The sequence below is a fragment of the Macaca thibetana genome, chromosome 17 (assembly GCF_024542745.1).
Source record: "Macaca thibetana thibetana isolate TM-01 chromosome 17, ASM2454274v1, whole genome shotgun sequence".
In the NCBI taxonomy this organism is placed as follows: Eukaryota; Metazoa; Chordata; class Mammalia; order Primates; family Cercopithecidae; genus Macaca; species Macaca thibetana.
The window spans coordinates 42,768,073-42,795,541 of record NC_065594.1 but is presented as its reverse complement, the minus strand read 5'-3'; the positions used below and the strand labels follow the sequence as shown (position 1 = coordinate 42,795,541).

The 27,469-nt window shown below is 34.7% G+C and overlaps 1 long non-coding RNA gene across 2 annotated transcripts in view; it reads right to left on the bottom strand.

Moving 5' to 3' along the window:
* The window catches only part of LOC126940562 (uncharacterized), a 101,950-nt gene extending 76,589 nt beyond the window's left edge, over positions 1 to 25,361 (bottom strand). Inside the window, exon 1 of one of the 2 annotated variants that reach the window (XR_007720804.1) lies at positions 24,912 to 25,361. This is a non-coding gene — a long non-coding RNA (uncharacterized LOC126940562). Of the gene's footprint in view, positions 1 to 19,976; positions 20,995 to 24,911 lie in introns of those variants that run through there. The other variant, XR_007720803.1, reaches the window with a different exon arrangement.
* Between the last annotated feature and the right edge of the window lie 2,108 nt (positions 25,362 to 27,469).

The following is a 27,469-nucleotide window of genomic DNA, read 5'->3' as shown; positions in this document are numbered from 1 at the left end:
AATATATGGAATAAATCTAAGTGTCCATCAAAAGTAGACTGGATAAAAAAAAGTAGTAGGTATACACTATGAAATGCTATCCAGCCATAAAGAAGAATGAGATGTTATGTTCTCTTCAGCAATATGGATGGATCTGGAAGCCATTATCCTGACTGAAGTAATGCAAGGAAAGAGAATCAAATACTGTATGTTCTCACTTATAAGTACCACTTAAGATATACACTAGAGCATACTTGAAGGTGGAGGATGGGAGGAGGGTGAGGACTGAAAAACTGCCTGTTGGGTACTGTGGTTATTATTTGGGTGGCAAAATAATCTGTACACCAAACCTTCATGACATGAAATTTACCTATATAACAAACCTGCACATGTAACCATGAAATCAAATTAAAAATTTTTTAATGATTCTATGATGAGTTTGGATAAAATAATGATTAAATTTGTTTACTAGATATGCAATAAATCAAATATAATATGACTAAAATGTTGAAACAGACAATAAAAATAATATATGTTTCTTATTATATTGAGATAAGGATCATAGTTACGGGAAAATGTAATTATTATATTTGGATCTCATCACCACACGCATACACACACACACACACACATACTCAAAACTAACACAAACAAAAAAATAGGTTTACTAAGATATGGCCTAACTGCTGAATGAAATATAACTTTAAAGGGATTTTGAATGGCTGTAGGTTTAAAATAAATTATAATGCCTTCTGATTTTCAATGAAGCTAAAACTTGAATTCTTATACTATGATACCACAAGTGCATAAATCTGCAAAGCAGCCTCATACTCATCATTAATCACATCCAACACCATTGAATAATACTAAATGACTAAGTACACAATTTAAAAAGGCAAACTTTAACATTGCAGCATCTCTGGAATGATCCGCACCCATAAGATGCAGCTCCTAAAAAATTCCTTTGATCTATGTGGAGAACCATGAAAATTGTGCTAACTCTGGATATGGTACCACTTAGCTTTAAGAAATCTCTAAATCTGAAACATAGTTTTTATACTTTCTCTTTTTAGTGATGAAGTTAAGAAAATTAAGCAACTAATTTCCATTCTCCAGACACCTGGGTCCCACTACTCCATATATTACAGTTTTATTTTCAAGAAGTCATTTCAGCATATCAGGTATGGTGCTTAAGAAAAACTAAAATAAAGCCGGGTGCGGTGGCTCACGCCTGTAATCCCAGCACTTTGTGGGGCTGAGGAGGGCGGATCACCTGAGGTTGGGAGTTGAAAACCAGCTTGACCAACATGGAGAAACCGCACTTCTACTAAAAATACAAAATTAGCCAGGCCTGGTGGCACATGGCTGTAATCCCAGCCACTCAGGAAGCTGAGGCAAGAGAATCATTTGAACCTGGGAGGCTGAGGTTGTGGTGACCTGAGATCGCACCACTGCACTCCGGCCTGGGCGCCAAGAGGGAAACTCTGTCAAGAAAGAAAAAGAAAAGAAAAGAAAAGAAAAGAAAAGAAAAAGAAAAGAAAAGAAAAGAAAAGAAAAGAAAAGAAAAGAAGGAAGGAAAAAAAAAGGAAAGAAGGAAGGAAGGAAGGAAAGAAAGAAAGAGAGAAGGAAAGAAGGAAGGAAGGAAGGAAGGAAGGAAGGAAGGAAGGAAGGAAGGAAGGAAGGAAGGAAGGAAGGAAGGAAGGAAGGAAAGAAGGAAGGAAGGAAGGAAAGAGAGAAAGAGAGAGAAGGAAGGAAGGAAAGAAAGACAGAGAGAGAGAAGGAAGGAAGGATGGAAAGAAGGAAGGAAGGAAGGAAAGAAGGAAGGAAGGAAGGAAAGAAGGAAGGAAGGAAGGAAGGAAGGAAGGAAGGAAGGAAGGAAGGAAAAATTCAAAAACTAAAATAAGAAGTTCCTTAGTCATCTTCTTGCTAGTAAATTCTAAAATAAAACGTGTTTACAAAATTGTCTGATGGAGTCAACATTGCCTCCAGCATCACCAGGAAGATGAGGATTAGTTATAAAACTCCTCCATCTTCACTACATTTGATACATAAAAGTCTGTATGATATGCTAGACTGCAGATTTTAAAAGACCATCAAGCATTCTGAGCAAAGCCAAAAATGTTATAAAGAAAATAAAAGAATGAATAACTATCAGAATAAGAATGTGTGGAGATCTGACTAAATAATACCTCTATTTTATTATAGAAGGAAATGTAAATGTATGTGGAAGAGTGCTAAAATCAGGTTTAAACCATAGGAATAGGATTTCCAAGAAGGTATATTTTGGCACAGTTGCAAGTTCATGACAATCAAGTAGGTTGCCTTGGAATAAATGAAGGAAAGAAAGTTATCTGCCAATCTGCAATCACACCCCTTACTCCTACTGAACTGGCACATATACTCACAGATACTGTTAGATTTTAGGTTACTGAGTGACATTGATTTGGAGGTGAGAATCATTAGCGTCAAAAGAGTATGTACAAGGAAATGTTTTCCTTCTGTTTCCTTTTAACACATTCCTGAAATTGTTAAATTGAGTAAAGGCATTTTGCCACATGGAAGAAAGCATGGCCATCATCACCCTTCCTTTTTACTGGTATACTTAAACATTCTCATGTTTTTATTTTCTGTTGTCCCACAGTATACTAGTGTTTGAGTGTGGATTACTGGGGAAAAACAGAAACCCCCACATAAATCCCCACTATACTTTACCACCACCACCACCACCACCATATACACACACACACACACACACACACACACACACGATTCCAGTCTTGGCTATATGTTTCACACCCATTCAGTAAGGAATTTTGCGTTTTAATTTTAAACAAAAGTCTAGTTAAAAGACAATTATTCAGTTTTCATTTTGCATTTTTCCTAGGGGGGTATATAAAGTTTGACTTTTGGGACAGCATTGACTCTGATGTAGCATAGGATCAAAACTCTACTCCGAGGTATTCTTATTTTGAGATAGCTATATATTCCTTTGAGAAATCACTACTCCCCAAACATACTCAGAAGAAAGAAGCAGCACAAACTCAATTTTTATTAAAATGAAAACACATGCAATTCTAATCTATGATAAAGTAAAATTGGAAAGCAGGATAAACATGAAAAATTATTTATCAGATACATCAGGAAAAGAAAGCTGATTTCCTCGTCAAATCCATGAAAGAGTCAGGAAGTAGAGGCACATGTGGAAGAATGCTGGATTAAAGAAATCAAAGTCTAAAAACCAGGACCTGACTGAATGTCAGTATCATGAGCCTGACTGATCACTAAATACCACCGTTCTCAGAAACTGGAAGGGGTGTTCTATAGAGACACAGAGCCAAAGACTGAAGACACAGGGACCCAAAGTATAGCAAAACGCCTCCAGGAGGAATCAGAACTGAACTCGGGAATATAAATAACTTAAGACAGGACTTTTGCACTAACAAACAGTGGCACATAGGGCCAAATTTTTTTTCCAGAAGTTTATGGGACTCAAAATGACACTACTCCCATATTTAACATTACTGCTAATAAATGATGCAATGTAATGACAGCATGAGAGTAAGAGTGTGCATCATAGACAGGTGTTCGCTACAGAGAGAGACAGGTTTTCTCTCTCTGTATGGCTCATTCAGGATATGGTTTCTATTTCATACCAGGGATCACCAGCACATGCACAGAACAATTCCCAACAAAAATGCAAAGGTGGAGTCGTCTTTTTTTTTTTTTTTTTTTTTGAGATGGAGTCTCACTCTGTCACCAGGCTGGAGTTCACTGGCACAATCTCGGCTCACTGCAACCTCCGCCTCCAGGTTCAAGTGATTCCCCTGCCTCAGTCTCCTGAGTAGCTGGGACGACAGTCGTGTGCCATTACATCCAGGTAATTTTTTGTATTTTCAGTAGAGACGGGGTTTCACCATGTTGGCCAGGATGGTCTCGATCTCTTGACCTCGTGATCCACCTGCCTTGGCCTCCCAAAGTGCTGGGATTACAGGCATGAGCCACTGCACCCAGCTGTCTGTGGTTTCTTATACCCAGCTGTTCAGGTAGGCAGACTTTTAAAGTATAATCCACCCTAAAGGCATAGACCCTTTCCAATCTTGGCAAGACCAGTTGCAAATCACTAATATTACTATTATCAATAAACAGTTTTGAGAAACTGCTAACAACTTGTTCGGAAACTTGCCTCTGATCCATGATTTGAAAGCAACTTTGATAATCAGTATGTTTTATGCCTCGACCAGCAGTCAGGGCCTTCCATGTATATGTATTATTACGGTAAGACAGCTCAGACCAATTCCAGATCCGCTGCCTTTAATGCTGATGGCACAACTCCCAGCTCTTTCTACCTTCTATCACAAATCCAAATTTCTGACAACCAATTAACATATTCTGAACAAGAAATTCGAGAATCCTTCTGTGAAGTTACTGATTACCTGCACATGCTGATATTTTGAGCAATTAAAATGCTCACTAGCCACCTAATTGTAATACAGTGAAGTCCACAATGCACACAGATGTTCCAATCAACACTTCCATGTCTTGCTTTTAAAGAAGCATGTTAGCACCATAATTACAGAACACCTCTAGTGTCAAAGATGAATAGGAACTCAAAATCATAACCTCAGAGATAGGAAAACATATCTATGACATAGAGTGACTAAAAGAGAAGGAAAAATAATAGAACATTCAACATCTTGAATAATAAATGTTTGTTACATAAAATAAATAGAGATAGACAAACAAAAATGTAAAAAGATAAAGTTAGATAAATCTCCCGAAAGTTAGAAGAGAAAGACAATGACAATAGGTGAAAATGATAATAAGAAAAACAAACCAGGCAGTTCAATATTCAACTAAGACAAGTTCTTTGTGGGAGGAAGAAGAGAAAGGGGTTTAACAAGGACATTTTCAAAGAGATAATAAAAGAAAACTTACCATAATTGAATGAAATAAGTATTCAGACCAAAAAGGCATAACTATTGCCCAGCTAATTAATGAAATAGATTCCTATGAGGGTGCATCAGTGTCAAATTTCAGAGGAAGAACAGGGAAAAAAGTATGAAAACTCCTTATAATAAGCAACACACCAAAATCAGGTCACACTGAAGCAGAATTTGAAATGAAATTTTTTTCTGGTTTCTGAAGATCAATATTGGAAGCTAGTATTCAGCAGTGTAATTTCTTCATGTTATGAAGTAAAATATTTTTTAATGTAGATTCGATAGCCAGACAAATTATTCATCAAGTGTTAGGGTTCAAAACAACAAAAAAAATATTCTCAGATCAGGCTCAACAAATTTACCTGACCTAGATCTTTTTCAGCATATCACACTTCTCTCTCTCCCTATATATAATATGGGGGGAGAGAGCATATATACATACATATATAAATATATATGTATATATTACATATACACACGTACATATAAATATATGTATATATTACATATACGCACATACATATAAATATATATGTATATCTTATATATACACACATACATATAAATAATATGCATATATTATATATGCACATATGAATATATATGCACATATATACACATATGAATATATATGCATATATTATATATACATATATGAACATATGTGTGTATTTTATATACACACATGAATATATGTATATATTATATATGCACACATGAATATATGTATATATTATATATGCACACATAAATATGTATCTATATATTATATATACACACACGTGTATACATATACACACATTTATACAATATTATATCAAGTTTTTATTCTTCTTTCCTTCTCTCTCCCCATATATATGGGGAGAGTATGTATATATGTATATACATATGTATATGTGTGTATGTACGGGTGTGTACATATATATGTGTGTATATATATACACATATATAAACACATAAATGTATTTATATATAGATGAGATCACTCTTGTCACTTTCCTTATACACACATATAGATGTGTGTGTATATATACCTGACCTTCTTCTGTGGAATTCAGTGATTACTGATCATTTCTAAGATTTTTCCCCATTCTTTCTTGCAAACTTTCATTGTTTCTTTTAGTTGTAAGGACCACTCTCTTTCAGGGTTTTTACACTTTCTCATGGTGACAGACCAGAAAAGAATGACAACTAATTATTTTTAATCGGAGGTTCTATATTTACATGTATTGTCTATAGCATTTGCACAATGTAAATCCATTTTTATCCTTACTTATGTACAGATTTTCAAACACTTAAGCAGTGGCACAAAGTTCTAGTAGAGAGACATTGTTGTGAAAACTAAGTTACAATAAACTAAGTGGATTTGACTGTTAATGCTATAGGGATTTCAGAAAAATATAGTATATATACACACATATAGATGTGTGTGTATATATACACACTCATATATATATCATATACTATATATACACACACTATATAGTGTGTGTGTATATATATTATCCCATATATATATATATATATATATATATATATGGGTGAGTGTATAGATATGTATGCACACACAGTTTTGCTCCTTATACATTTATTAGTAAATAGACATTTAAGTTGTTTTCATATCTTGGCTATTGTGAATAATGATGAAATGAACATGAAAGTGTGGATATCTCTTCAAGATCCTGCTTTCAATTCCTTTGGACATATACAGAAGTGGGATAGCTGGATATAAGGTTGTTCTTATATATTTAGGTTAGAGAAATGAATTCAGCAGCAACAATTAAAAGAGTTAAAATTTATTTTGAGAATAGTACTGGAAGAAAATAGATTATTGTTTCTCATGTTGTATTGCCTTTTTCTATTTTTATGTTTAAAAATGTGTAATTACAACCAACGAAAATTTAGATAAAAAGCATTGTCCTTGGATTATTCCAGAAAATCCTAGACACCTCGTTTTAAGAGATATTTCATGTGACGACTTTTTAATACCAACTTTAAATCCTAGGACTCCATACTTCTCTAATTATATTTTTAAAAATATTAGTACTATTCATAAATTTTCTTAAATTCCTCATCATGTCTGTTGGTTAGGGCTTCGATTATATGTTCTTCACAAATATGCGCATGGGGCCATGGTAATTTGAGAGAAATTTCTAAACTAGACTAGATGACAACTAAACTTCAAATAGTGTGTATCTGTCCACATATCTTATATAACAGAGGGCCAAGAATAAGAAAGTTCTTAAATCTAGAGAGCTAGAGAAAGAAGAAAACCTATTCAAGACACATTTTAATTTTCAATTTGCATGTTAGAATCATCTACAGTGATTTCCTTATCACTTTAAGAAGCATTCATATTCAGGCATCTATTCAGGACTTATCTTCCCTATTACCTTCCTTATGTTATCAAGATCAGCTGATGAAGAATGTTCATTCTCTGCTTCACTTTATCTTCATCTATTATCTATCTTTGTTCTGAAGTGAAATTCTAATATATTATTCTAAATACTTCTCTTTCAGCAAAAGCTATCACATTGTGTTAGTTTTCATTTCTCAAAATATTTGACCCTGTATATCGCTACATCGTTCTTAGAATGTTAGGCTTTGTAACTTGTTACTGCAAGTTTTTGTACTTTGTTTTTTTGATCTTTCAAATTGGTTCTCTGTTTTGTTGCCTTATATTTTTACTAAATCACCTTTCCACAATTGTTAATATTTCCCTTCAGAATCTTGCTCTATAAGACCATGTGTTTTATGGATTTCTCCAGCACTTCTCTTCTGACTTTCCATTATACGTCTCCACATGAATCCTTCTTCAAAGCACAATCTATAATTGCTTATAAGATATTGCTACAAAGATGTCATCTCAAACTCAGTGTAACATGTATAGCACAACTATCTAGGAAGGCTTTACAAATATTTACTTATTTCTTTATAATAATCACAGAAAAGAGATGGTACCATTATTCTTATTTTACGGATGAATAAATTAAAGCATAGAATGACTAAGTAACATTTCCAAAATCACAAATCTAGTACATGGCATGCAAAATATTGTTTCTCCATAATCCATAATCTAACCATAAGATAACTATATTGTGAACACATTTGAGCAAAGGAGATACTCCACTTAATTGTTTTATCTATTAAGGATACAAGGTATTTGTTCCTCAGACTTAAAATTGTATAACTATCCCATAGTTTATGAACAATAAATTACCATATACTCTTGATTATGCCTACAAAATAGTTTTCACATCTCCTGTGTTATTCTCAATTCTCTGCCAACATAATTCTGCACCCTCACAACTTAAAAGCGAGTTTTTAACTGGTTCTTCTAACAGTCATCACTTCCCTTCTGCTTTTTCGTTTTTCTTCTTTCCTTTTTTTCTTTTCTTCCTTTCTCCTTTTCTTTAAAAGATATTCCTTTCTCCACTTACTTCATGTTGCCTAAGCGATCAATTTCACTTTCTTACTTAAGACACCCAATATGCAAGCTCAGCTTTAGCCTTCAGATACCTATGTTAATCTCTGGTATTTATATTTACTACTAAATTTTGCTCTTATTTGTTTCCTATAGATTCATTTCCCTTCAAATTCCTTCCTTGACTTTGCTAGATGTGCTCTGTATCAAAGAGCCTGACTCTTGGAGTCTGTGTTTCCCCTGCTACTTTGTCTAATTATTTCAACTGGATTAAGCCAATGAGAGGCCATGACAAACAAGCAGGATGGCAAGCTGTTTCTCCCCTTTCTCTGCCCTAGGCAGATACTGTTACATTACCTTTGTGTTTCCAGCTCCTGTCAGTTAGCTCCAGCTCCAGAATCCAACTTCCACAAAATAATCACAGTCCCTGAGCTCCAATAAGCATGCTAACTCCTTTTATTATTTTTGCTTGGGAGTGATCAGCAGTTCATGCTGTTGCTAATCTCTGTAATGTCTAACCATTCCTTCTGTGGTTTCTGATCTTTTCCCTTTTTGTTCAATATTCTATGTTAAATTTTCTCTATTTAAATACTTGGAGTAGTTTTTGTTTTCTATCTTTAAAAATAAAATAAAACAATGAAAAACTCTTCAAATATTACCATTCCCATGTATGTTTCTTGGACTGGAGCGCTTATTGGTACTTTATTTTTCTGAAATCCCTATAGCATTAACAGTCAAATCCACTTAGTTTATTGTAACTTAGTTTTCACAACGTCTCTCTACTAGAACTTTGTGCCACTCCTTAAGTGTTTGAAAATCTGTACATAAGTAAGGATAAAAATGGATTTACATTGTGCAAATGCTATAGACAATACATGTAAATATAGAACCTCCGATTAAAAATAATTAGTTGTCATTCTTTTCTGGTCTGTCACCATGAGAAAGTGTAAAAACCCTGAAAGAGAGTGGTCCTTACAACTAAAAGAAACAATGAAAGTTTGCAAGAAAGAATGGGGAAAAATCTTAGAAATGATCAGTAATCACTGAATTCCACAGAAGAAGGTCAGGTTTTTCCTGTTCTTGCCCCCTAACACTTTTATTATTACCTCATGTGGGTTATACACCAATAAAATAAATAAAAAGCATACATTTTAATAATTAATATGTAATAATCATATGTATTAATTAATACATTAAATATATATTATAGAAGAAAGTAAAAAGCAATATAAAGAAAAAGAAAGCCAGGAAGGAGGATAGAGAGTTAGGAGATTAAATTGCACTTTAGCTAGAAATTAAAGTATCTGAGCTTCAAACTCAGGTAGTTTGATTCTAAAACTTGTACTCTACTGCTAGTATCAACCTGGTTGATATATAAGTTAAAGTAACAAAGAAGCCCAGTCCATACTTAACTAGCTCCCTTTTCAAAATTTAAGAATGGCTAAAACTCCACTAAAAGTCAAGTTGTTCAGACAGTATGTCCAGGTCATTCACAGAACTCTGAGTAACTCAGTGTGGTAAGTTGTCTTCCTAGGAAAGCATTAGAATTGTGCTTTCAACTGTGTGTCTGGTGTAGGCTGCCTGTGTTTATACTCTGATTTCCCTTTACAGCCTTGTGACCTTGGGCTACTTTCCTTATGGTCTCTATGTCAGTATTAATTAGTATCTAAATTGCACCAATAAAACATGGAAAAAGTAAGATAATATCTAGCCTTCAGTAATTCTCTATAAATGCCAGCTTTTATTAACAGAAATCCAAAGATTTAGCTAACTCTCAAACTAAGAGAAAGATAAGACCACATGCAGAAAAATCTCGGGAATGATGAACAAAAATTTCATTAAGGTATGTTCTCATCTTAAATAACATTACTTAGCAATGATCAAGGTTTCCCTTGCTTAGAGAGTTACATATATTTATCACTCAGGAGGAAGACCCCTTGGGAGTATCACTAAGAAAGAGAGATGAATATTAACATTTACACTACAATATGCCAGAGACCTCTGGAGAGTACTATAACTGTGACATAGGCACAGAAAGTCCTCTGAAACATTTACCTATCCTAATCTTTACACAGGAAGAGCAAGAAGGGCCTACATACCCACCTATTTATGCTTATTCTAAACCCTAGGGAGGTGGAAGGGTAGATCCCCTGTACTTAATCATGGATTTTAATTCGTATCATACAAAATAACAGATATGAAAACAATAACTTATAAACTACAATGCTAATGTAATATTAAAGTTGGTGGTAACCTAAAATTGTTAATTAAATAGTTAAATATTTTCAGCAAGTGGTTATTCTGTACATGTTTGATACTTTTTTCATGAAGCAAAAAAAGCCCATAAGGATTTTCATTTTTGTATATTACTTCACCCACCATGCTATCTTTAGTTTCCAAATAAATTAGACATCATATGTTTATTATAAGAGGTGTTATAAATCAAACATCACATTTCAACCATGAATAACTTATTTAATAAATATATTAAGCCGTGATATTTTTACCATCTATGAGAGCATAAAAGCTCAAAACTTTGTCAAAATTGGGGCAGTCTAGATTGGAGTTTTCAGAGATTTGGAATGAAGACATTATTATCAGATTTATCCATCGATCAATTTTAAAATTCCTTATTATGCACCTATGTACTAGTCCGTGTTCTACACGATAGAAATGTAGCAATAAAATTAAGTTTCTTTCATTTCTCCTTGTGTAGCTTATATTTTAGTGGGTGGGAGAGAGGTGGAAATAATTATCTTTAATATATGTATAACAAAAATTAAGGATATAATTTCAGAGACTAATAATTATTATTAACACAATCATATAAGTAATATAATAAAGAATGACTGAGAGTGAAAGTATGATTATTTTAAATAGAGTGATTTGGAAAGACCCCCTAAAGAGATGGTATTTGATTTGAGATCTGTTGAGGATCATGAGCCACTCATGTACACATCTTCAGGCAGACCACTCTAAACATAATGAACAGCAGGTGTAGAAAAAAAAAAATTCACATTCAATGGCTAAGGCAAATGTATCTGGAGCTTTGTAAATGAGGATAACTGTGATAAGAGATAATAATCTGGAGGTAGTAGGGATAGCAGCACATACATACTTAGAAGGCATTTTAAGATTTTTGCATTTTTTTTTCTAATTTTAATAGGGGCACAAAAGGAACTAGACATTTAGGCAGTGGCAAAAACTGAGAGGAATTGGAACCGAAATCATAAAACGGGAAGAGCAAGCAAGCTGGTTTTAGGAATATTCAACTACGTAAGTGTGCACCAACCAATCTGGGTCCAAACAAGAGTGAACTACTGCATGATAATTTAAGCAGGGCAAGTTTAATATAAAGAATTATTAATTCTAACAGGGAATTAGAATAACAAAAAACTACAAATATGAACGAAGTATAGAGAATACGAAGTATAGAGAATTCTAGAAGTGAATAATGTATATAAGGAATCAGCACTACCTTCAGGACTAAGATAGAGCATTAAGTCTTAACTCCCTACCACCAAGGCTAGCTGACTTCCAGAACTGACTGGAGAGGGGCACAGCCATGAATCACTGAATACAAAAATTTGCTGCAGTTCTGTACCTGTAAAATGCTCTGGAAATCTATCGTTTGGACTTTGTCAGAAATATCCTCAAGACCGTCAATGAAAGTTGTTCATGTAACTAAAAATAGAACTACCATTTGACCCAACAATCCCACTACTGGGTATGTATCCAAAGGAAAATAAATCATTACATAAAAAAATACACCTCCACTTACACGTTTATAACAAGACAATTCACAATAGCAAAATCATGAAATCAACTAAGTGTCCATCAACAGTTGACTGGATAGTGAAAATGTGATATATATATATACACACACATATATATATACACACACACACATACACATATATATGAAGCTGGAGGCCATTATCTTGTATGAAATAACTCAGAAACAGAAAATCAAATGTCACATGTTCTTATTTACAAGTGGGGCTAAATAATGGGTACACATGGACATAAATATGAAAATAATAGACAGTGGGGACTCCAAAGGAAGGGGAGAGTGGAAGCGGGGCCAAGGTTTAAAAAAATTACCTATTGGGTACTATATTCACTAGTGGATGATGGGTGCACTAGGAGCCCAATCTAATCTTCACCATTATAAAATATATCCATGAAACAAACCTACAAATGTACCCCTCAATCTGATATTTTTTTAAAAGCATATTTGATGAGGTAGTCAAGAACTGTTAAAAAAAAAAAAAAAAAAAGTTGTCCATGTAGAGGTATCTCACTATTGCTTTCTACAATGATAACACTCCAAACATGCTGGAAGCCACAAATCCTTCCAATAGGAAATAACACTAAAAAAAAATAAATAAATAAAACTATTGGCCACAGAATGCTGCTCTCCCCCTTGCATATCAAGAGCCAGACACTGAAGAAGTCTGCTGAGCAAGAATAGAACAGCCAGGCAGCAATAGCCATATGTCTACTGCAATGTTTTTTCGGTGCCTTCTGCTGACAAAGCTTAGCCCTATCCAAGTTAGAAGAGGCAAACAATAATGACTCCATTACCTTTTTCATAAACCAGGCGAAAAGGGTGAGTTTGGGGATGATAGGTGGTAAATTAATAATATTGCAAAGTATTTGTGTAAAAAGCTCCTCCAACTTCCATGAAATAATAGTGTTGGTAACATGTAGATATCCAGGCGGACAGAGTACTTTATGCTAGATCATTTCCCAGAATTAGACTGGATTCACACACAATATTATGGTTTGTGCATAAAATACTGGTCTATTATGTTAGAGTTCTCTCTGAGAAATGGAACAGAAACGAGATACATAGGAGATACAAAGGAGATCTCCTATCTATGTATCTCCTATCTATGATAGATAACAAATAGGAGATGCACAGGTAAATGAGAGAGAGAGAGAGACATAGACAGACAGACAGGTCGATAATAAGAAATTTGCTTATACAGTCATGGAGACTGAAATTCTCAAGACGTTTAGGCAGCAAAACAGAGACCCAGGAGAGACAATGGTTCTAATTCTAGTCCAAGTTTAAGTCTGAAGCCAATGAATATTAACGTCCCAGCTTAAAGACAGAGAGAACAAATTTTCCTTTCTCAGATTTTTGCTCTATTCAGGCCTCCAACAGATTGGATGAGGCCAACTCACACTGGCAAGAGCAATATGCTTAACTCAGTATCCAAATTCAAAGGTTAATCTCATCCAGAAACATGCTCACAGACACACCAAGAATAATATTTAACCAAACGTTATGGCACCTCATAGCCCAGGCAAGTTGACACACAAAAATAGCCATGACACCTATTAAATACTGAGAAAAAAAAACTAAAATCTTAAACTCTAAACTTCCAGTTACAGCAAAGGTGGAGCATATGGGACTTAATCTTCCTCTGAAACAAAAACAAAAACTGTGCAAAATATATGAAACAATGGCTTCCAAGAGACTGGGCATTGACCCCTGACAAGGGGGTGAAGTGGGGAAGGGCAGTGATTCCTGAAAGACAAAATACACATGAGGTAAATCCCACCATTACTACATCTCACTGCCTTCTGAGAGTTTCAAGGGTGCAGGTCAAAGAAAGGAATGCAAGTTGAGCCTGGCAGGATCTCTCTGACTTGAAGAAATAAACTTGAATGATTAGGGAAACCAGTGTGGCTAGTGATTACAGTACGCTAGAGCAGAGAGGTATGCACGAAAGAACTACAGAGCTCTTCAGAGGAATCCCCTCCAGCATTCAGCAGAGTATGTGTGTGAGAAAACAGCCTGAATTAGGAGTAAACCACCTGAAAGAGGTAGAGGGAAGTGTCTGATGTCCATACAAAACCTGGAATCGAGGCTGTTCTGTCGAGTAAGATTGGAACACCACATAGTTCATGGGGCATGTAGAAGTGAAACCAAGTGAGGTCTTGATTCAGTAATGAGGAATAATTAGCCCGAAATTCAACACCGCTCTAGTCTCACTTAACAAATTTTAAAAGTAATGTATGAAGCTATCAAACTGTTTCCAAGTAACTTTTACTCCATACCATTGCAAACATCAATAATATTTTGATAATTAAAAATTCTCAAAAGGGAAGTTATTGCAAAAGAAACACAATTGCATTCAATCTTCTGTCTGTAATCTCATTACCCAGGGAAGGTTAATCACCAAAGAGGACACTAAAAGTCATCACCATGCCCACATGAACAGACTTTTCATCCAGTCTTCTGAGGGTTGTTACCCTACAGACTTTATCTGTACAATAAGGAAACATTGTTTACAGTGCAGTTCTGTCCTTCGCCTTCTCAAAACTTATTCCTACCTCTCCCAGAACCCAGAGGAATTTTGTTTCAAAGTATTGTCTACTCTTTGGGCATATTCATCTCCCCTAAAATTCATTTACTGTTTCTCTATAATTCCCTACCTTCTCCACTTTCCTTTCTCCTATGGAAAGAGTATTTAAGATGCAGATGCAACCATCTGACCTTTCTTGGAAGATTCATACTTGTGTAATTGCTGTGTGCTTGTGCATTAATCAATTTGTAAGTCTTTATTCTGTTATTCTGCCTCTTGTCAGTTATTTTTTTCAGCAAACATAATTATTAAACCTTTAGAGGGAAAGTTTAAACTTTCCTACAAGATACAATATCACTATGTCATGATACATTACATATGTATAATATATGTATATTGTTAACCAACCGTTTAGCAAAGATTAAAATTTAAAAATGAGCTTTAGCTAATAAGCATATAAAAGAGATACAACAAAACCTTACATTCTTTTAGTAAAATTCAGATTTCTGATTGGATCAAATTGAGAATGTCCGTTTCAGACTTTTTTTATTCTAGTTTCTCTATCTCCCTGACACCATGTGCTCCCCCTCTCTCTTTTTCTCTTTCACCTGCTCATACTATCTAATAGTTACTCTTTCATAAGCAGCCAGCTGATGGGCTCATTTCACATACTATCTTTTTGTGTTGAGACACACATCAATCAGCCACAGGAAATAAATATTCTTTCCTCTTAGCTAGCATCAGTCACAAACTTACTCTAAGACACATAGATAGGTCTAGACCAAGAAATATGACGCAGAACCCTTTAAGAGGGTTACAGTCACATGGCCTTGTCCCTAAATGCCAAATATTGAAACTTTCAACTTAGGTCAGCTAAATCTATAACAGAGATTGGGAAGGATTCAACAGTACAACACAAAGCAGTACAGCTCAAAGCACAAGATAACCAGCAGGCAGCAGTTCAAAGTCCATGCTGATCTCCAGCAGTGGCCCTATTACCAGGTGGTAATCATTGCCTAGATATCCTGATCATAGTGTCAATTCCTGTGGTCACTCTATAATGACAGGAGAGATTGCTACCTAAAATTTGGTTTGGTTATCAAGACTGAAAATGCCAAACACACATGCCAAGATGGCATGACAATGTTTACTACTTATCTAATTGAGGTGTCTGGGGAGAGCAGAGGATGCCTCTCCCATAAATAGATACAACTATTATGGATCTATAATAATTAAAAATAGAAAGTTTAAATAAATAAAAAACAATGAAGCAGGTCTAAAAAGGCTTGAAAGAGTAAGAAAAAGAGATTGGCTTGGAGCTTTTATTGCGGTTAGGCAGCGGGACAAGGGTGAGAGTTTCTGCAGAGGTTCAGGGGCCTGCTCAGTTTGATTCTCCCACAGTGCCAAAGGAGGGAGCATCAGGCATTCTCATCAGCTTGTTCTGATGTTGGACACAAATGCAAGAGTGAGAGGAGAGGCTTAAGAGCTGTTAGCAGTCAGACATCAAAAAAATGGAGTCAGGTATTCTTTATTACCACTGACAAATTGACAAGAAATAAAAAGATGATTCTAAATTTCATATAAGACATATGTAGACAAAATAAATTTTGAAAACATAAATATAGGATAATTGCTACTTGATTTCAAGATTTATTAGAAATCTGTAGGCATTAGCGAGTATGGCATTGCATAAAGCTTGATAATAGAACAATGGAAAAGAATAGAGAATCCAGAAATGATTACACACATATTTAGACAACTAATTCTTAACAAAACTGCAAAAGTGACTCAATTCAGAGAGTACAGTATCTCAATCAATGGATATTTATATGCAAAAAAATTAAACTTTGCTCCATATCCTGCCTCATAGACAAAAGTTAAATCAAGTAAATAAACATTAAACCTAAAACTATAAAACTTCTAGGAGAAGAGGTAGAAATAAATCTTTGTGATCTGTGGCTAGGCAAATATTTCTTAATAATGTCAAAATCATGATGCATAAAAAACCTGGTAACTTACTTCCATGCTTCAAATTTTACAGTTAAGATAATTAAAAGACAAACCACAGATTAGGAGGGTATGTTTGCATACTAAATATGTAATAAATGACTCATTCCTAAACAGGTTTCTTAATAGCAGCCTTGTTGACATTTTAGCCTATTTCTTTATGGGATCCTTAGCAGCATATTTGGCCTCTATATTCTAGATAGTAGTAATATTACCTTCCAAACCTCCACAATCCTGACAATATGTCCTATGAGATTATGTAATTACTACAGGTTGAAAACTGACATAGACAATGTAAAATATATATATAAAAACAAAATGGATAAAGTGTCCGGAACAAAATGTTTGAACAAAAAATGTTTGTTCAGAAAATGAACAAAATGTTTGAACAGAAAATTCACCCAAAAACATGTGCAGATTGCAAGTAACCACACAAATAAAGGTTCAACTTAAGAATTTATTAGAAAACATAAATGGAGACCACAAAAACATATCACTACAGACCTACTAGAATGGCTACAATTAAACAGACTATCACACTACATGTCAGTGAGAATGAAAATCAAATAGAAACCTCATCCAATGCTGTTGGGAAGGTAGAATAGCTTAGCAACTTTAGAAAACAGTTAGTTTCTTAAAATGTAAAACATACATCTACCATAAAATGTATCCATTCTGCTCCTCAATAATTTTCCAAAAAGAATAAAAGCATACCTTGACACAAAATATAAATATTTATAATATCATTATTTGTAATTGCAAAATAAAATTGAATAATGAGGAAACATGAAATTTCTATCAACAGGCATATGTATCCAAGAATTATAGTATATCCATACAATGGAAGACTACCCTATAATAGGAAGGGATCAGCTATTGACACTTGCAATGACCTGGATAGAGCTGGAGACCATTATCCTTAGCAAACTAATGCAAGAACAGAAAACCAAACACTTCATGTCTCACTTATAAGTGGAAGCTAAATGATAAGGACACATGGTGGGGAAAAACAGACACTGGGACCTAGCTGAGGGTGGAAGGTGGAGGGAGGGAGAGGATCAGGAAAAGTAACTCATGGGTACTAGGCTTAATACCTGGGTGACAAAAAATCTGTACAACAAACACTCGTGACATGAGTTTGCTCATATAACAATCTTGAACAAGTACACCTGAACTTAAAATAAAAATTAAAAAAGAAAGAAGCCAAACACGAATGACTGCAGAGTATATAAATTTCTTTATATAAAACTATAGATAATACAAACAAATCTATACTACCAGAAAGTAATTCAGTGGTTGCCTAGGGAGTGGGTGATATGAGATACAGGAGAGGAATTGTAAAGGAACACACACACACACACACACACACACACACAAAGAAACTTCTGGAGCTATGAATACAATTATCTTGATTTGATCATTTTATGTTGTATACATATGTCAAACCTTGCTAAATTTTATGATTTTAAAAGCATATAGTTTAGTGCATGCCAATTTTGTTTAAATAAAACTGCTTTCAAAACTCCTAGACTGTAAGAAATCAAGATCAGAGACTCCATTGCCAAATGGAGCATTCGATATTATAGATCAGTCATAGGGCGAGACAGATACTCATGAATTAGATCTGAAGAAGAAAATCGAAGTGAAGTGAAAAGAAAATTTGTCTCGATTCTAAATATCTTGAGAATTACATAGAATCACAATAATTCTCTTTTAGTGAAGCAGCAGATTTTGGGGGTATTAATACATTTTATCTTTGGTAATTCCTATTTACCATCATTTCTGTAACTTTCATATCCAGAGCCATGCCTGACGGACACAGATTAGAGGAGGCTTTACATAAAGTAAAAATAATATTTTGTATACATATTATTAAACCAGAGTTGTGGAGTTTATTGCTCTCTTGAAGAAATAAAATAAAAGATTTAGTCACTTTGTAAAAGAAAGAGGAAATTGGAAGTTTGTCCTCTTCTTTCCCAAGAAAATTATTGAAAAGAGAACTAAAATAAAGATTGGGCTATGTGTTGGAGTGGGGAGCCAGGAGTCATATCCACTTGACCTTACAAGGGCAAGGGGAAAGAACAAGAGTCAATGGCAAAGAACATATCAGAAATATCAAGACAGGAATGTGAGAACCAATGAATATTATTAGAACTGTTATCATTTATCTTTTAGCATAAATTAGGTACGTTGCAGCCCATAGAAAAACTCAGGACCTAAATGATATCCAACATGTCATGGAGTTAAAATAGTGCTTTGTCAGAAGGCAGTGGAGGGATATGTAGAAATCAGAAATTTTTGTGCTTTTGTTGAGAGAAAGCAAACCTCTTGGTGGGCCATCAGAGGTCTTGCAGAATGCTCCAAGATGGAGGTATCCCGGGGACTTTAATGACCTTTCCGTACGTGCCAACATTTGTAAGCATCTATTTACGGAAACAATCATTCCTCAGGAACTGACAACAGTTTCAGGCCAGAATCTTTATAAGTACAAGGATACAGATGTCGCTATAAGGTCATGAATCTTCTTTCTCTTATAGTCACGAGTTTCTATACCTCTACACTCAGAAACTATCTCGGAGATGATCAAGGTGAAGTATTTACCCAAACCACACTGAATCATCCAAAAAGGAACCTGAAATAAAAGACATGATAAAACTGTAAATTGTTAAATTAAAATAATATAATAACATTAACATGATAGAGCAATGTTTTGGGATGATTGCATTAATTAAAATAAGAAATACTGTATTTTCTTTGCAAATGTGAGCACAGTGTTTACAGATTTGAACTTTATTGCATCCTTTAAATAAGTAACTGGAATTGAAACAATAGGGCATGTGATTTCAGCTACAATGAGTGGAGCAAAGGGGAAAGAATTAAGTGAAACAAAAGTATAAATAGAAGTATACGCCAGTAAATCAGGATGAAGATGAAGGTTATATACTTTTAAATATGTACTGAATCTGTTTCCATGCAATAAAAAGTAGCATAAAAATTTATCAACTGAAAAAGTGGCATTTATTTTCTTTCAAAATATGTTTATCTTTTTTTTGTCTTTTTTTAAATTATTATTATTATACTTTAAGTTCTAGGGTACATGTGCATAATGTGCAGGTTTGTTACATATGGATACTTGTGCCATGTTGCTGTGCTGCACCCATCAACTCATCAGCACCCATCAACTCGTCATTTACATCAGGTATAACTCCCAATGCAATCCCTCCCCCCTGCCCCCTCCCCATGATAGGCCCCGGTGTGTGATGTTCCCCTTCCCGAGTCCAAGTGATCTCATTGTTCAGTTCCCACCTATGAGTGAGAACATGCGGTGTTTGGTTTTCTGTTCTTGTGATAGTTTGCTAAGAATGATGGTTTCCAGCTGCATCCATGTCCCTACAAAGGACACAAACTCATCCTTTTTTATGGCTGCATAGTATTCCACGGTGTATATGTGCCACATTTTCTTAATCCAGTCTGTCACTGATGGACATTTGGGTTGATTCCAAGTCTTTGCTATTGTGAATAGTGCCGCAGTAAACATATGTGTGCATGTGTCTTTATGGCAGCATGATTTATAATCCTTTGGGTATATACCCAGTAATGGGATGGCTGGGTCATATGGTACATCTAGTTCTAGATCCTTGAGGAATCGCCATACTGTTTTCCATAATGGTTGAACTAGTTTACAATCCCGCCAACAGTATAAAAGTGTTCCTATTTCTCCACATCCTCTCCAGCACCTGTTGTTTCCTGACTTTTTAATGATTGCCATTCTAACTGGTGTGAGATGGTATCTCATTGTGGTTTTGATTTGCATTTCTCTGATGGCCAGTGATGATGAGCATTTTTTCATGTGTCTGTTGGCTGTATGAATGTCTTCTTTTGAGAAATGTCTGTTCATATCCTTTGCCCACTTTTTGATGGGGTTGTTTGTTTTTTTCTTGTAAATTTGTTTGAGTTCTTTGTAGGTTCTGGATATTAGCCCTTTGTCAGAAAATGGGGAAAGGATTCCCTATTTAATAAATGGTGCTGGGAAAATTGGCTAGCCATAAGTAGAAAGCTGAAACTGGATCCTTTCCTTACTCCTTATGTGAAAATTAATTCAAGATGGATTAGAGACTTAAATGTTAGACCTAATGCCATAAAAACCCTAGAGGAAAACCTAGGTAGTACCATTCAGGACATAGGCATGGGCAAAGACTTCATGTCTAAAACACCAAAAGCAACGGCAGCAAAAGCCAAAATTGACAAATGGGATCTCATTAAACTAAGGAGCTTCTGCACAGCAAAAGAAACTACCATCAGAGTGAACAGGCAACCTACAGAATGGGAGAAAATGTTTGCAATCTACTCATCTGATATGTTTATCTTTAATAGTATTTTTAAGGCTACTATTTAGCATGAAAATTTAATACTCTGTGCTTTGTCAATGGGCAAGGGTCTTTCATAAATATTCCCTAAACACTCTTGCAACATTCAAGGTGATTTGCTTTAAATGGCAGATCAAATATCTGAAACTAGTTTCTTAAAGTCAGCTTAGATTTAAGCAGGTCTGAAAAAAGAACAGATTTGTACTTCAATAGTTTCCAAGCAATCTGTTTAGTTCTGCGTATGCTTCAATTCAATTTCACAGCAATTTCATAAACAGGTTGTATTTTAATCCACTCTGCTATTAAACTGATAGCTATCACTTTTGAGTTTCATACTATGGGTATACAATACAAATTAAATTGAGAGAACATTTTTAAAGGATATGTAGTTTGAATTGTTTCTTAATAATTCTTCAATTTTTCCTTTCTGACAATGTAATGATTTGGAGTTGCATTTTTTATTGAGAAGTATTGCTATATTTTCACATTAATAATCTCATTTATGCTGAATATATTCACTTAGCTGGATTAATGTTAGAAAGTTTTGGGAGCAGCTACTTGAACTATAACTCATAGAAGTGACTCTATGTGATTATTAGATGCTAGAAAGATGTTAGAAAGTAAAAGAACGCCTAACTGTAAGCTCTTCCCTGTAAGAGATTTCCAACATATTTTGAAAAAAAATCTCTATTCTATTTTCTCATCTTATTTCTACCTTGTTCCAGTTTTATAAATCAGTAAATAAAGCATTTAGTTTTTTAAATTGTTTTTCTTTTACTATGACAAATACTTATATTAAATTTAGGGAAAATGCAACTTCCTTAAGATATGAGATTAATATTTTTACTATTTGGTATAATATGACATTACTAGAAAACTATAAAAATAAAAAATATTTATCAATGATTCAATTCAAAATTGAAAGTAATGCATAGGCTTTTGTTATATTAAAAATAATTCTCATTTCAATGGCAATCTTTTTACCTAATATTGTTATATATGACAATTAAATACATTTTATATTTTACAGAAAATTTTATATATTTATATTCTAGACTGATGAAATTTGACGTTAAAGATCATAATTAGAAACTCTCCTAGCATCAAATGTACCAATTTGAAAATCTATGTGACTTGCTTAAGAAAATAAAAATGTTAATAAGGTCTTAAAGATGCTACCTTGGAAAAAATTTAGTCATTTCTTCAGTGAAAACACAATCAGAAGAGTTAAATTATACAAGTTAGAATTGTAAGTGAAATAGAAAATAATTGTAATTGAAATGTGAAAAATAATAAACATTTTTATAAGAATCTTTTAGAGCAAGCTGTTTTTAAGTTCAAAGACAATCTCCATCATCATGATTGATTTGCTTTTCATTAGTTTTCTTCTTCCAACTTGACAGCAGCTTGCCCTTTTAAAATAAATAAATAAAATCAGGCACGATGGCGCACACCTCTAAACCTAGCACTTTGGAAGGCCCAGGCGGGAGGATCGCTTGAGGACAGGAGTCCAAGACCATCCTGGAGAACATAGTGAGACCCGATTTCTCCAAAGAAAGTAAAAGATTAGCCAGGCAGGGTGGCACAGGCCTGTAATTCCAGCTACTTGGGAGGGTCATGCTGGAGCCCAAGAATGAGAAGCTGCACTGATCTATGAAAGTGCCACTGCACTCCAGCCTGAGCGACAGAGCAAGACCGCATCTCCAAAAAAAAAAAAAAAAAGTAAAATCTTCATATGTCTTAACATGTAAACTCAGCCTTCTATTTCACTTTATATAAATATTCTTACATTTGGCATGGACCTAGTAAAAGGTCAATATGATCATAGTCCTTAAGTTCTTTAAATTCAACTTCTTATTGGTATGAGAATAACAAAAAGAATAATTAAATCACATGAGATTATGACAAAGTTTACACAAAGAAGACCTGAAAATGTGTACAGTGCTGAAATACAGTGAGTAATAAAGTCTGTAATAATGCCACAGGATATGATTAAAACTTATGGATGACAGTAGACAATGATATGTACCCAAAACAACCTCTTAGATTTCATTTACAATCGTTTTGTTGTCTCCTTAAGTTAGAAGGATCAGGAATTCCAGTGGTCATCAGAGTATCTTTTTTGCAAATCCTGCTAAAATCTTCTGCAAATTATTGCTAATGAGTAATTTGGCTCTTGATTATTGGCTCGTAATTGCCACAGCTATTTCTTATTTGCTCCATGGGTTATTTAAAGGTATGTTTTTTTTAATTTAAAAATTAGAGTTTTCTAAATATATTTTATCATTGTTCTATTTAATTTTATGATGGATTCTGCTTTATGCGCTAGTATGTGATATCATATAGCCCAAGCCACTTAAAATAAGAGGCCATAAGTAATCTCTGTGAGCAAGTAGTCCAGAGTTCATACATCACTGCTCACCCCTCTTGCAGTAGTGGTTCATCCCCAGTTTGCACCTATGAACACGGAGGGTGGGGTCCCACAAAATAAACTGAAAAAGAGAAAGCAAGCTTAACTATGCAAATTTTACTGAAGTCTGTAGACAGTTGAATGAGGCAAGAAAAAGAAATGAAAGGTACACAGATTAGAAAGGAAGAAGTAAAACTGTCTTTAATAACAGATAACATGGTTCTTCATGTAAAAATTCATAAGGAATAAGCACAACACATCTGCACACACTTACACACACACTACTTGAACTATTTAAATTTAGTAAGATCACAGGATGCAAGATTGATACATAAACATCAATTTATATATAACATTTCTGTCCAGGTGACAAGGTGACAATTGCCCACAATGAGCTTTGTTTGGGTGGTCTCCTTCTATGGAAAAATACCCTCTTATGCAACTTGTAAAAGCACTGTCCAAACAGACTGGTATGAAGCTGTCACCCACAAGGGTAGGAGGGTAAGGGAACTCCCAGGGGAAAGGGGAATTGGAGCAGAAGCTCGTGTGTCTGTGTGATGTTGTTCAGCAGCACAATGGAAAATCCTTAGGTTAGAGAAACCAGAAAGGGAGCAGTGAGTTGGCGCCTTATTTAGACTGAGGGTGTGTTTGATGAATGGCTAGCCTATCTTGGGTACAGTTTTGCATGGTATGCAAAGCAGACTAGCTCTAAATGACTAAAACTATGCTTATTTGGGCTATATTTAAAGCAATTTTATATGGGAAATTTTGCATAGTGTCTGTGGGCTTTTGAGCTAACAGACCCAGCCAGCTGTAAAGAAGTTAACAGCATAGAGATCAATACACAGGGCCTATCTTTAACCTATTTATATGACACACACACACACACACACACACACACAGAGATATAAGCAAAAATCAATTTAGCATTAAATTGGGGAACCAATTTGATTTATAACAGGATCAAGAAAAACAAAATACAAGGGAATATATTTCACCAAATAAGCCTATAAGCTGAAAAGTACAAAATATTAATGAGAGATGTAATAAGGTGTGAATAAGTTGAGATAATTCCATATTCATGAATGGAAAGACTCAATACTGCATACATACTAATTCTCCACAAATTGACCTATCAGTTTAATACCAGCACTCTCAAAATTCCAACAGGAATTTTCAGAGAAATTGATAACCTTATTCTTTTTTTTAAATTAATTAATTTATTATTATTATTCTACTTTAAGTTCTAGGGTACATGTGCATAACCTCCAGGTTTGTTACATATGGATACTTGTGCCATGTTGGTGTGCTGCACCCATCAACTCGTCAGCACCCATCAACTCATCATTTACATCAGGTATAACTCCCAATGCCATCCCTCCCCCCTGCCCCCTCCCCATGATAGGCCCCGGTGTGTGATGTTCCCCTTCCTGAGTCCAAGTGATCTCATTGTTCAGTTCCCACCTATGAGTGAGAACATGCGGTGTTTGGTTTTCTGTTCTTGTGATAGTTTGCTAAGAATGATGGTTTCCAGCTGCATCCATGTCCCTACAAAGGACACAAACTCATCCTTTTTTATGGCTGCATAGTATTCCACGGTGTATATGTGCCACATTTTCTTAATCTAGTCTGTCACTGATGGACATTTGGGTTGATTCCAAGTCTTTGCTCTTGTGAATAGTGCCACAATAAACATACGTGTGCATGTGTCTTTATGGCAGCATGATTTATAATCCTTTGGGTATATACCCAGTAATGGGATGGCTGGGTCGTATGGTACATCTAGTTCTAGATCCTTGAGGAATCGCCATACTGTTTTCCATAATGGTTGAACTAGTTTACAATCTCACCAACAGTGTAGAAGTGTTCCTATTTCTCCACATCCTCTCCAGCACCTGTTGTTTCCTGACTTTTTAATGATTGCCATTCTAACTGGTGTTGGAGGGTATCTCATTGTGGTTTTGATTTGCATTTCTCTGATGGCCAGTGATGATGAGCATTTTTTCATGTGTCTGTTGGCTGTATGAATGAACCTTATTCTCAAATTCACAAAATAATTAAAATAACTTAGGATAGCCATAAAAACTTTGACAAAGAACAAGTTTGTGGGCTTGCACTTGGTGATATCATACTTATAAAGCAACAGCAATTTAAATAGTGTGGCATTGATGTCATGACAGACAAGTAAATTAAAGCAAAATCATGGGATCTAGAGACATCTATACACATCTCCTGGGTTGATTTTCAACAAAGTTGCAAGAGAAATTTCCTACAAAAATGTTAGTCTTGGTGACCTTCGTCCCAGTACCCATATGGGACAGGATATCTACCTCCAGGTAAATGAACTTAAATTCTTACTACACATATAGAAAAGTTTAGCTCAAAGTGGATCCCAGACTTCATTGAAAAAGCTATGTATATACAATTTCTAGAAGAAAACAAAGTGCAAAATCTTCATGACCTTTGTTTAGACAGATACTTTGATATGACAACAAAAACATAATATATACAAGGGAAAAAAAATCAATTGAATTTCTTCAAAATTAAAAAAATATAAAATAAAAAAAAACTTATTCTTCCAAAGACGTTAATACGTGGGGAAGGGGTGGGGGGAGGGATAGCATTAGGAGCTATACTTAATGTAAATGACGAGTTAATGGGTGCAGCACACCAACAAGGCACACGTATACATATGCAACAAACCTGCACGTTGTGCACATGTACCCTAGAACTTAAAGTATAATAATAAAAAAAAGTAAAAAAAAAAGTAAAAAAAGAAGTTGTTTGGTTTCCAAGTGTTTGGAGACTTAACTGTTACATTCCTGTTACTGATTTCTAGTGTGATTCTATTATAATCAGATAATATACTCTGATAATTTTAATTCTTATATAATTTTTGATTTGTGAATTTCTCCTTTTAGCTTTCTCAACTTTTATTTAACATGTTTCAAAGCTGTTTTTTGGTATGTATACATTTAGAATTACCTGGTCTTCTTGGTGGATTGACTCTTACGATATAAAGTTCCTCTCAATTCTTTGTTTTTAAATATGATACGAATGTACCCACTCCTGCTGTACATTTTATTCAGTCTTTTACTTTCAGTATACCTTTATTGTTTTATTTAATATAAGTTTCTTGTAGAGATACATAGTTAGTGGGCCATTTTGTGGTTTTTGGTGGTGCTGGTGGTGGTGTGTTTTTTAAATTCTACCAATCTCTGTCTTCTATTTGACATGCTTAGACCATTTAAATGTAATATACTTATTGATATATTAGGGTTTAAGTCTGCTGTTTTATTTTTGTTGTCTATTTGCTCTTTCTGTTGTTCACTTCTCTGTAGTATTTTTTTCCCTGCCTTCCTGGGGGTTACCTGAACATTTAATAAATTCTACTTTGATTAAAAAAAAAAGAAAAGAAAAGAAAAAGAAAGAAAAGCCCAGACTGGGAAAAATTCTTAAAGTTTCATATTTGATGAAGGACTTGTACCCAGTATACACAAGAATACTTCAGGGCTGACGCAGTGGCTCACGCCTGTAATCCCAGCACTTTGGGAGGCTGAGGCGGGCGGATCACGTGGTCAGAAAATCTAGACCATCCTGGCGAACATTAGCTGGGCGTGGTGGCGGACGCCTGTAGTCCCAGCTACTCGAGAGGCTGAGGCAGGAGAATGGCGTGAACCCGGGAGGCGGAGCTTGCAGTGAGCCGAGATCGCGCCACTGCACTCCAGCCTGGGCAACAGAGAGGGACTCTGTCTCAAAAAAAAAAAAAAAAAAATTAAAATTAAAAAAAAAAAGAATACTTACAACTTAATCATAATAAGAAAAATAAGAAAAATAACTCAATTAAAAACTGGAAAAAATATTTGGACAGACACTTTATCAAAAACATTTATGAATGGCAAATAAGCATATGAAAATATGCTTGGCATCAGTGCTAACTTAATATTCAATAAGATACCATTGTAAATATATTGAATGGACTATAATGAAAAAGAATGACCATACAAAATATTGACAGAGAT